This window comes from Lagopus muta, chromosome 2, assembly GCF_023343835.1.
Source record: "Lagopus muta isolate bLagMut1 chromosome 2, bLagMut1 primary, whole genome shotgun sequence".
Lineage (NCBI taxonomy): Eukaryota > Metazoa > Chordata > Aves > Galliformes > Phasianidae > Lagopus > Lagopus muta.
In genome coordinates, this window is record NC_064434.1 from 44,087,306 (window position 1) to 44,100,176 (window position 12,871).

The 12,871-nt window shown below is 37.1% G+C and overlaps 1 protein-coding gene across 1 annotated transcript in view; it reads right to left on the reverse strand.

Annotated features, from left to right (window-relative positions):
- The window catches only part of WASF1 (WASP family member 1), a 78,867-nt gene that overhangs the window by 52,089 nt on the left and 13,907 nt on the right, over window positions 1–12,871 (reverse strand). The window contains 1 exon segment of the mRNA XM_048936383.1: window positions 7,007–7,074. The gene's annotated coding sequence lies outside the window, so the exon portion shown is untranslated.

A 12,871-nucleotide genomic window follows, 5' to 3' on the forward strand; every position in this document is an offset into this window, starting at 1 on the left:
AAAATGGCAGACACACCAGAATTGGCATTATAAATATGTATATAGAGTTCTTAGTGTTATTAGATGACTGTGATCGTGCCAAGCAGCCAGATTAAGAGCACATAAAATGACTACTTCATAATTTTTAAAAAGCCAAGGAAACAAAACATATAATGAGAAGAAGTATGAAATGCCATAGCTAAATTTCTGGATATAAAACTGCTTTTACAATTATTACTCTAAAAAAAAATCGTAATAATAAGCTTGCCATCAGATATATCATATAAAGAATAAAAGGTGCTGTATGTGCCCTTTCTGAAATGACCAACATTGTCATTCAGTGTTGCAATGCAGAATCAAAACTGGTCTAGGACATGGTTATCAGCACAATTCCATTACGTCAAAAACATGATGACAATCATCGTGAAACAAAAACATTCATCACACAATTTTTAGAATTCTACTGTGTGAAATCTCTACTGTGCCATATAAAATAGGAGATGTATTCAAAAAAAAAAAAAAAGCTCAAGTTTGCTGTTATTACATCAGCAGGTGATTTCCCCACTTTTTTCTTCCTATTCTCCTCTTAGCAAAGAAGCTTTGAAGCTTCAGATAGCTAACTCAGTTATTATTTAAATAAGAAAGAAAAAGAAGCACATGAATCTCAACTGTTCTCTTAAAAATAGAACCTCATGCTCTACTACAACGACCGAAAGGAAGCCTCTAGTTTAGAAATAACAGATCAGTCTCCAACCCAAAACACTGTGGAAGCTCCAATCCTAAAAACAGACTTAAAAGGAATGCTTTTGTAGCTCCACTCTGTCAAAACAATTCCTAGGAACGAGGCCAAAAGAAAACAGATAAATATACTCAAGACAGAAGAAATTAAAAAATAATATTGTGGTCAAGATAAACAGAATCTTTATTTTGTACATACCAGGCATTAAGAACAATGGGTTTTTGTTTTAGTTAAAAAAGGGGTAATAAATTACTATTTTCAGTTATCCAGAATTCCTCCAACAGATTTAGGTGGTACGTAGCTCTCTTCTTATTTTTAATCTGCAGGCAAAGCACTTCACATTTTTACTGTGTTTTAATCACAGCTATGACACACCTCTAGACAAAGTTGTTGGGTTTTTTGAAAAATACCTTATTCCTCTTACACATGCATTTTAATAGGTACTAATCTGCAGAAGCTTTCTTTCCATTATTTTAAAGCCTTTTTTTTTTTTTTTTTTTTTTTAAATAAGCCTTCTCCAGAAGAGCTATCAGACCAACTCAAAACAGCCAGCTCAGAATTGAGTTTCTGAGAGTGGCTACCTATGGATTTCTAAAGACAACTTTTATGAAAACTGACTTAGCAACTTAAAGAGCAGAAACACAGAAGTGGTGTAACTTATGATTTAGGTAATACCTATCATCTTCCTAATCAATTCATACTGCCAGTGTACACATCCACTACTAATGTCACAAATCGCATGAAAACTCCTTGCCATAGTTTTGTTACACGGTACCCTCATCTACACCACAAACAACTTCTCATTCATCTTCATCTTTCAAATGTCTGAAATCTACTGTTTTCACTAAAATACTATGCACTTGGGGGGGGGTCAGAAGATAAATCTTTTTATTATTCTTTATTACCCTCAAGAGACTATCCTAGCTTCTCTACTCCATTAGAGTAGAGAATACATCCATGCTCAGTAAGTCTAAACATTTCCATATATAAGCTTATCAAAGCACTTGAAGCAAGATCAAATGGAAGTATGTCATGTTTACCACAAGTGGTCAAAACTGAAATATGGTGCTTCTTATGGGAAACAGTGTTATTTTCTTATTCCTGCAAGTTCCTGGCTCATCTCTCCGTCACAACTTTATTTTGTCTTCAAGATCAGACTTGAAAAATAAGAAAAAAATTGAAAAAAGCTCACCACACTAAATCCATCCCTCCGTAAATAAAGACAAAAACCATGTTTTTCAAATCATTATGTCTCCCCCTCAGAGATTTTCAGACAACCATGAATCCAGTTATTCAACTAGAACTGAATAACTAATTCATGCTGAACATCATGGTATTTCATGAGTTCTTTCTACTGGTTGCAAGTACAAAAATCAAAATCAGAACTATCACGTTTGCTCTAGGCAGGAATTCAGCTTTTTCATATCAGGTTATTTCCCCTTAAAAACAGTAAGCCTTGCCAGTGCAGAGGCACAATTCATAATTTCCATATCTGTGCTCTTCCCAGGGAGGTGGCGGTAGAGTTCAAGAGGCGTCTGGATGAGGAGCTACGAGATGTGGTTTAGTGCTGTGGTAGCAATGGTAGTGGGAGGATGGTTGGACTAGATGATCTTGCAGGTCCTTTCCAACCTTGAGATTCTATGATTCCAAAAAAAAAAAAAAAAAAAAAAAAACAAAAAAAAAAAAACAAAAAAAAAAAAACACAAACCCTAAAACATACCTGCATACAAGTTACAAACAGCTAATCACATTTTGTTGTGCTCAAGCACATACTGCACGCTCTTTCCTTCCAGTTCTACAACTGCATGTAAATACCACTGAAGTGCTTTATGCAACCCAAAACAATAGTTTCCTTGTGCGTGCAATTTTGCTCACTTTAGATCTTCAACTATGTAACTAATCTGCTGATTTTCAAAATAACTCAAGAAATACTGACTTTATAAAGTTAATGTAGCTTCCTGACTCCCCAGTTACTGCAATGAAGTTGAAAATGAAACCATTTTTACTAGAGCATAAGGTATGCTTTAACAGGCAATCGGCAAGCTTTCTCACTTTATGTCCTAAAAGCCATTAAACTAGTATTTAAGTATTTCATTGGATATTATCAAAAGGAGATGAAGAGAGAGTACTTAAAACTGTTTTTAAAAATTGGTTTGGGGAGACTTTTTGCATTTCTAAGAAACCATAAACCTACAGGTAGAATGAGATGCATCAGTGACATTTGTAGCAACAGGCAATGAGGAGGGAAGAGGATTTTTTTTCTGATGTTTTCTTTATATCCACAGCTGAAAATGACAAACCTGCTCTGAGATCAGATTATCTTGATTTCCATTGTTCATATCCTTACACCAATTTCTGTCTTCACCTTATATCCTCACGCATTCCCTCCTTTATTTTTCATTTATTTAGTTCAATAAACTGTCTCTCCTTTGCATTTCAATTCAGTTTGGCATATTGGATCTCTGACTGCCCCTTCTGCCAGTTGCCACAAAGCTTCACGTTGCTGGGTGAAGAGAATGCATTACCTCACGCAGAGAGGCAGAGGAATAAAAAAGGAAGCTTAGGTCTGAGATCTCCCAGCTTCTGCAGCCCACAGGAAGACTCATAAAAACGTGGAAAAGAAAGAGAGATTATTTATTTAAAGGCACCAGTTGCTTTCCTACTAGCAACACTTAATCTGTATATAAGTACATAGATATCAACTTTTAAACTACTTAAATTCCCACGCCCTGTATCTGTTTAAATTAGCCTCAATTTTCAGAAATGCTGTGCACAATGTAAGCTGCCTAAAGTTCTATTTACTAGAAGTAATTTCCATATTTAAGTGTTCACTTTTTATTGTACTGATCATAATTTATGACACCTTATTTCCACAAACAAAAAGGATATTATAAAGATGAGCAACTAGTAAAGTGTTTATGAATAATAAAAAAAATTAATGCAAGACTTAAACAACCTGAGAGAAATTCTAGAAAACTTCTAATATTTCACATAGATTTCAACAACTACTTCAATAAAATGGACAGATAGAACTATTTACTATTTTCAGAGTAATAGCTGCTAACACATAGAAATCCTGCTTTTCAAGTTTCCAGTCAAGCCACCGAGAACAAATTATTGTCCGAAACCAGGCAGCTAGCTATAATTAGCTATATGCATGAGAAATACATTTTTAAGTCTTCTACCTCAGACTGTATACTCATGCAATGCACTTATTGCAGAAGAACAAGTAAACAGAGACTTACATGCAAGTATGTGCACAGCTAGGCAACTGGATCGCTCAAAGAAGTGATCATAACTTCATTGACTGCATGGAGTTAAGTCAGCTTCAGAAAACATCTCTCCTGAGATGCACAAAACCCAAAAGCACTCACAAGATGACATACTACAACACAGTTTTCAGTACAGCCTCATTCCTCCTTCCTTTCCACCTCCCATCCGTTTCATGGCAAATAGAGAAGAATGAGGACAGTCTTCCATTTGATAATCAACATTAAAGCTTAACAAACAAGCCCCGTACCCAGCCAAGGCATGAAAAGACAAGAAAACATACAATTATCTAACAGCTAAAGTGACAGTAGTTAAAATGAAAGCTGGTTAGCAGCTAGCACGAGAAGATGTGATTATTCAGTATTGTTTGAGAAGAGTCTGGCTCCATCTTCTTTCCTCCCCCCCCTACACACGTTGGCAAGATACTCCTAGCCTTCTGCCTTACAGACTAAACAATCCCAGCTCTTTCACTCTCTTCTTGTACTACAGGTACGCCAATCCCTTCAATGTTTTTATGGCTTTTCACTAGACTTACCCCAAGATGTCCATTTCTCCTCTGCAATAAGCAGCCCACAAGTAGATCCAGCTGTAATGCCTGAGGGGGGGATTAACTCCCTTGACCTACTGGAGATTCTCTGCCAATCTTGCTCAGCACACAACTGGCTTTCTTCATCACAAAGATGAATTGCTTGTTCACACTTAGACAGGCCTCCAGTTCCTTTCCTACCAGGCTGCTTTCCAGCCAGTAAAGACTCTGCACATGCCAGTTGCTGGAATTATTCTTCCCATCAGATACAGGACTTTGAACTTTTCTCTGTGGAAATTTATGAGGTTTCTGCCAACCTGTTTCTCCAGCTTGCCCAAGTCCCCCTCAACAACAGCACTACCACCTCATCTATCTGCCAACTGGTTTTTGTTTATATCATAAAATATTTTGTCATGAACATTTAGAGCACACATACCCAACTCTGTATTAATCACAGTGAAAACAAACATTAAGAACCAACACTGAGGCACTTAGAGCAGCATTTGCTACATATTCTATGACTTCTATCCATTCATTAAATTAAGCAAATTATAACCATCATTAGAAGTTATAGTTAGTTTATCACATGCTTGAGTACAGCACAGGGACAGTTTTATACATTATTTCAATGAATCACAAGATTTTTCCTCCCCTGGTATTTATCCTTCAATAAATTTACAGAGATTGGGACAGATGTGTAGGCACTCTTCGGTAGTTTCTCTGCTTATGTGTAGAGTCAGCACTAGGCTAAAAGACAGCAACAAATTGGGCTGTGTCTGTTTCAATAAATTTTATTGAGACGATCATAACTGAGTTTTTCTTCTCCCTAAAAATCCACAAAGTCTGCCCCAGTCCCACTTAAACGTGCTGACTTTAAAGTCTCTAGCACTATGATCTCCAAATACCTCAATGGCATTGTTATGTATGTAAAGGTTAGGCTCTTCAATTAACATTTCCTCAGGTGGAGGCAGCTGAAAGAGCAGGGAGACTTCTGGGAAGTTTCTTGGTTTGGGAGTACAGTTCATCTCTCTCCACAGGTGCTCAATGTCCCCTCCCTATTCTCTACACTGATCAGGGAAAAAAAAAATGCAGAAAAGAAAAAACCAGAGGTGTCAGAAAGATATTTATTTAATAGAAGTTTATTTCCACACCCCACAAATGAAAAAATATATGTATTTCTTTTAGAGTAATTTGAGCCACTTTCTTTCTACGCATAAAACGGTCAAGAACCAAGTGCTTCACTAAATTAGAATATATTCATTTCTGACATTTCAACACAGCAAATCCAGTGCTTGGTTGGTGAACACCAAATAGAGAGAAAAGCACGAGCATCAGAGTATTTCCAGCCCCTTTGGAATACAACCATTTCCTGAATGACCTACTTGAAGATACACTTGTAGCCAATCATCCCAATTTGTTTGGCATGAAGTCCACGTTTTATTTAGGAACTTTCACACACAGTGGAGGGAAGGGGGCTGCCAAAGAATCCAACTGCATTGTGAATGCAGCCTGCTCTTCACTGACACTTGGCTGTCATTCCCTCCCTGTGAGACACACAGCCAGTCCCACAGCAGAGACCATACAGCTGCAGGAGAAAAAGAGAAGATGGAAGAAGACCTCACCTATATAACTCAGCACCCTGATGCTGGTGCTTTGCTGTACTGCACACATAGAATGCAACAAGTATTGATCATGTCAGAAATACAGAGTCCACCTCCTAGAATCGAGCATATGACAAGAAAGTGTCTGTAACCTAAACGCCTCTGGACTATAAGCCTATGGCTCATATGAAAGACAACATGCAGAGAAGTCTACCTGATTATAACTTCAGAGAAGAACAGATGTCCTCCACAGGAGTTGGTCTTATATTACACTTCAAGCCAGAAACTACCACCTAACAGATCGTTTCCGATGATTTCACTGCTTAGTTGCAGACTAGCTCCGTTAAGGCTTCACTCAGCGAACAAACTGTCCATTAGATGTCCACTGTCAACTGGCAACGTTATCTTTGAATTTCAGTGAAACACAGTGATGCTCCCAGCATCTTTTTCAGTCTTTTCTTTTCGCCATTGAAAATGTTGACAACAACAGAACCCAGGTCTGTCAAAACACACACACACACACACACACACACAAAAAACCCACAACACAAAAAAAAAAAAAACCAGACTAGGTTGGATGTTAACACCAAAAGCTAATAAGTACGGTGTTTAAGTCTGCACTATTCTGTAACCTGCATTTTTGCAACTGTCTAAAAAAAGACTTTGAAACTCAATTCTGGATGCCAAAAAATGAGAAGGAATAATTTTGAGATTAGGGTATAAGGAATCTGAGGACTTGGCTCCTCTGCCAAGAGTCTTACAGTGTTAGTTTTAAGTACTCCACAAAGATTCTCTATCCCTTTAAGCTTTCTAATATGAAAGAAAATAGATAGTTCCCATGCTTCTCACATGTGCTACTAAATCCAATTAAGATTTGAAGTATATAAATACCTTTAAACAAAAAGATGCTGCATAAACCAAATTCTTCGAAGACAAATGAACTGCAGATACATTTCATGCTAAAAGAGAAAAGAAATAATCAGGTTGTACCATGTTTGCGTTTTTCTTCATAAAATTAGAATCTGAGCTAAAAACTCAGTTAACAGTTTCCATATCCTGTTTTGAAAAGTATATATTTCCTTCTCTATACTAGGGTAAGAAATATTCTGCTAATTTAAAAAACTTCCATAAATATTCAGCATCCTTCTGCAGCAGTTACCTATGTATAAAAGCCCCCTCCAAATTGATGCTGCCCACACAGAATGATTACTCATTTAAACCAGAAAGAGAAACCGTAAAAAAGCAGTGAGCACTATCCTTGTACCAAAACAAATTAAAAGAAGGGGAAAAAAAAGCCTGAGGAATTGGAGGCGGCTGAAAAAAAAAAAAAAAAAAGAAAAAAAAAAATCACCCTTGTAGTCATCGTATGAGAGCTTCAACTCTTAACTCCCTACTGATGAGGAAGGAAAACTGACTGTAGGCTGCAAGCTGGGTAACAAAGGGACAGAGATCAGCATACACCAACTGGCCGACGAAAAGGACTGTCCTTTCCAAATGGTTCTAAGTTTTCATGAAGAATCATTCGTGACAGCAGGCGTGCTTGAGACCACAAAATGTAAAAACATTTTGCAGCCTACACCATCTTCACTGCATAAGCTTTGGAATTTTACAGATATAGCAGTCCCTCAGACGGGTCTCGCATTAAAGTCACATGTGAACATCCTCTGCACAGCTCAGCCTGCTCCTCAGTAAACCCTGAGCAGTTTGGCTGTATTTGCAAACACCCTAATGCTTAGCTGAAGGCTAAAGTCTTCACATACTTTTTTATTCGGAAGTTCTGTACACGTCTTACTGCTGAATCAATCTGAAGGTACGTTTAAATAGACTATGATCCACTGCACACTTACTAGTGATTTTTTCCTGCACAAAATATTGGAGACGAAAACACTGAAAGAACTGCCCGTGCTCAAAGTTTGTTTGCCTTTGCTATGGTTATTACTACGCTTTGTATCCAACTATATATGGTGAAATTAAGACCAAATGATAAAAACTTCAGCTGTAACAGTTTCCCCTATGCAGTGTGAAATTGAATCAGCCACACCTTCAAAATAACGATGACTAGTCAGTGTGTTTTCCATACACCTGAACTTCTACAGTGAAATAACTTGTAAATTCAATTGGCTTCAAGAGAATTCCTGAACATCCAGACTAGAGATATGTTACGTTTTCTCATCCACGTATCCAATCAAGTGCTCATCTGATGAGGCTACAGAAGGCAAAGTATTTTATTTTTTTTTTTATTTCCCCCATCTTTTCTTTCCTTGTCCCCTTCAGTTGTTTTTGTTGTTTATTTTAACTCTTATCTCTCTCCTGCTGTCATTCCAGGTTTCATTAAAATGATTTTGGCTAATGAGAACATGAGTTGCTGGGAGAAGACACCCCTCAGTGCAAACTCTAGTGTAATATTAAGCAACAGTTTCAAGAGCAACAGCAGTTAGTATGCTAACTGATCTGAAATCCCTTTACCACAGCAGTATTTGCTCCATCTCTGAGATTTCCATAACTTGCTTCAGCTGCTAAGCAACAAATTAAATATGATTTGGCATATTTAAATGAATTATTCCTCCTACTGCTCTTCTGAATGAGAAAATACAATTATAAAAACTCTCTTGTCACAGAGCAATAGCATTGAGGAAAAACGCTGCATTTCAGCAGGTGTACTAATTGTAAGTTTAAAAAACACATTTGTTTATCCTGCAGTCAAAATGAGGAAGTACAGACATCCCAGCATCCTATCATCCATTCCCACAGTCAGTACTGACATGATATCTAAGGGGATTACAGTTTTGTTTAACCTGGCCAGCTCACAGAATCACAGAATGGCCAGGGTTGGAAGGGACCTCAAGGATCATGAATTTCCAACCTCCCTGCCACATGCAGGGCCACCAACCTCCCCATTTAATACCAGACCAGGCTGATGGAAAAAAAAAAAAAATAAATAAAAGGCAAGGCAAACATAAGATGGATAAGCAACTCTGCTTGGGTTTTTCTTTTGAAATCTAGCAGCATATTGGAAATTCTTCCCTTCTTTCCAAGTCTTCACACAACAGGACACTGTTTCCAGCCAAGGAAAACCAACCTTCACTACGGATCGAGTGTTCCCTGCCTGGGATCAGAAGCACCACACTTCCCAGCCTTTTGGCTTCAATATAACACCACTGTACCAAAGCAAAAATACTTGAAAATTCACTACAGATTTCAAATAGTAGTGCAGAAAAATCACAACAGGCCTCTGTCATCCAGTTTGCATTCACTACAGATTCAGACAGTTTTTTGGAATGCAATAGAAATCATCCGTATTTGATCACCTTCAATTTACAGCACCGAATGAAGTGCTGTCAAAGGCAGGAGAAAACCAATTTCAGAGACAGAACATCCAGCTTCTTTTTACACCTCTAAAGCAGCTATCCTGGATATGAATTTAAAGAAAGAAAGAACATCTGGTGTGTGCACAGGAGGGTTGCATTGTTACTAGCAGTGTTTGTTGTGTAGCTACTGGATACAAGCCTTTTAGGACTTAGCTTGCAGTCCTAGCTGATAAACTGGTAACAAAATCGGAGTTGAGTAACACAGGAAAAATATATTTGAGTAATTTTTTTTTATTATTCTTATTTTTACACAGAAGTACAGCTGTGTTCTTCCTCCCAGTTTCATTAATATCAACTACTTCAAACTATTTGCTATTCTCTCTGTTATTAATAGATGAACATTAGACTGCAATGACAATTCTAAGGTATATTTTATTTTTCCTATCCACAACACTATGATGGATGCTTTTAATTTTATCTGTAATATCAAAAAAAAACCTACTAAATCACATTGCCAGGCAAGCTTTCAATTTTTTCCCCCTTTACAATTTTAACAAACAATAGATTAACAAAACCTAATTTCTTCAAACACAAATACATCAAACCTCATTCCCTCACCTCCTGTTCAAATTCTATCTTCAAAGGAAAGACTTAAATATAAAAGTGGTAAGAAAGAAGCTTAGTTTGATCTCATTATTTATGCTGAAAAAATCCCAATATTAACTGTACCAATAAAAATACATCAATAGTTGCATTTGAAATAAGTAACTATAAAGCAGGTTTCAGTGCAGATACATTCTGACTGTACCATTGTCTTTGAAATATCTGTCCTTTTTTGCCATCCTTTCAGTACAAGTAATGCCTCTGAAAGCTGCTGGCATTTGCATCCCTAAAACAGAGGGATTAATTCCTTTATAAAACATACTCAGCACACGTAGTAGACTGCCAGTCCACTGGGAGGACATCCTTGAAGACCAACACAGGTAATACCATGTAAAGCAACTGTCTGCCTACCACTGGTGCTGCTACTACAAGAGATGCCAGGCTTACAGCTACACAGCTCTTCAGTACCAATAACTTCTCATCACTATAAAGATAAAAATTAAAATACAAATACTTCTTTTTCCCTTAGAAAAGGGAATTTTTTTAGATCCAAAGACAAATATTAAGAAGCTCCATCTTTGGAGTCCATTCTTGTAAGCGTTCAAGACTCATCCCCACAAAGATGGTGGGCAGGACTCATGTTGGCCAGATTTCTTACATCTGAGTGGAGCAGGAAGCTGGGCTTGACAAACCACACTCCCTAATCATCATATCCATAATTCTGTTTTATGAAAGTAATTAATACAACTACAAGGTTAAGAAGAAGAATAGATGGAGACAGATACAGACAAGTGAACCCGGTTTTCTAAGAATTACTGGACTATCTCCCCTTAAACAGTGGTATTTAATACAAAATGAAATGGGCAGGAAGCTTGGAATTACAACCACAAAAAAACGAATCCTTTCATTTGAAGCAGATAACTGAACCACTCCCGATGCTAAACTAAGGAATTGTTTGGTGAGACCAGTGTCATACAAAAATCCTCTCCTGCCCATTAACTTTTTAATATAAACTTCATATTTTGTTCTCCCGGTAAAATAAGCAATTAAAGAAGTCTGTCTGAAATGGCATTTGATTACTGATAATTACGCACACAAACTGCTTATTTGATTTAGAACAGTCTCCTCCTACTGCCTACAGAACTGACAGCATAAAATCTTATTGCATTTTAACTGCCACCCTTAAAGTCTATTTTATTCCAAACTCCCTCACACCCATAGCTCATTAACAAAGCTTCCCCATCCATAATGCTGCACTTACAATCAAGTTCATTTAAGGGACTCTCAGATTTGGACATTTCTAGCTTGGAAAAAGCATATTTACCATAATTATTTTATTGTGGAACAATCTGAATTTAAGAATAAGGGCTGTTTACTTCTATAATTGGAGGAACAAGATTACAACTGCATGGAATGCTCACTAGAGTTATTTCTAACAAAAGATCAACTGATGCACAACGTCACCCATTTCCAAACCTATACGGATGCCTTACTTTTTTTTTTTTTACTCCACTGGTGTAAAACTAAGCAAGCTGTGATTGAAAACTGACAGGAGAAAAGGCTGCATCCTGAAAGAACCTCAATGGTCTTCTGACCACTGTAGCCCACTCATTTTTATAGGAAGCCTGGTTCTACCGAAATTGCAAAGTTCCCATAACTTCATAAGTGCAGAAATGCATTTTAAGAGAATTCTCAGCAAAGTGTTGCTTAAATCTGCAATGAATACTTTGGCAGTAACTTGATAATGACCTCTCTTTTTCAAGCAGCACAGACAGCATTCCTGCAGTTTCCTCTCCTAGCTTTCCACTCCTGCCATAAAGGTTGTCTAAGAACTAACAAGAGATGAAAATTAATCCAAGTTAGAAGTAAACTATCAAAAGGAAAAAACATAAAAACCTTGGATAAGTACCTAATCCAGTTTATCCTAAGACCCCAGATCTGCAGGTTGATGTGATTTGCAGGTGCTGCCCAATGAAATTGATACCACAAGACTTTCTTGACAACTTATACTCTTACAAGCGTATTTCTGAAACTCACTGAGCCTACAGGATAAAAAAAAAAAAATCCATATCAAAACCATTCCTTTTTAAAATACAGACATTAAAAAGACACAGAGACAAGGTTCCTGCCTCAATTTCAGAATATCAATGAGGTAAGAACTTCATACAACATATTAGCCTAGCCGTGAAGTTTCAGATTTTGTTCTCAAAACCACACACTGCTGAGACCTTGTGTAGACTGTTAGCTTGTTTAGCCAAGCAAAACATAAGCTACTGAAGCTTCATACCCATACTTAAATAACTGGCTCCACAGCATCTTGTGTTGCTATCTTTAAGAAAAAGAACGTCTACAGGAATGAAAGATGAAAGCCTGACTGGTATTCAGAATTACAGAATGAATAAAAAAAAGGCCAAAAACATATCAGTCTGCCTAGATGCTTGTATGAATAAACACAGACCATAAGACGCTCGTAGTGACATCTATACACCATTCAAATCCACATGGGATTTCTAAACTCAAGTAGAAATTTAACCTAATTCTGTATCCCATATTCCTCCTCTCATATTTTTATAAGACTAATTAAATTCATGTGTTTTTCCTTTCTTAAGTGGCCCTGTGGCTTAGGATGAGTACGTATTTTGATCCTCTGCATGCACTGTATTTTTTCCCCCCTTCTTTGCTTACATACTCCTCCAATTTTCTGTTCTCAGTTACTGTTTCCTCCCAACCAATTATATTTGTATATAGGATATTGTTTCCCATAAGGCATTTTCCTTTCCCTTACTGTTTCTCTCTGTTTATTCTCAAATGTATCTGCAGGATGTTAGAGCTTTCTTCTAAAACT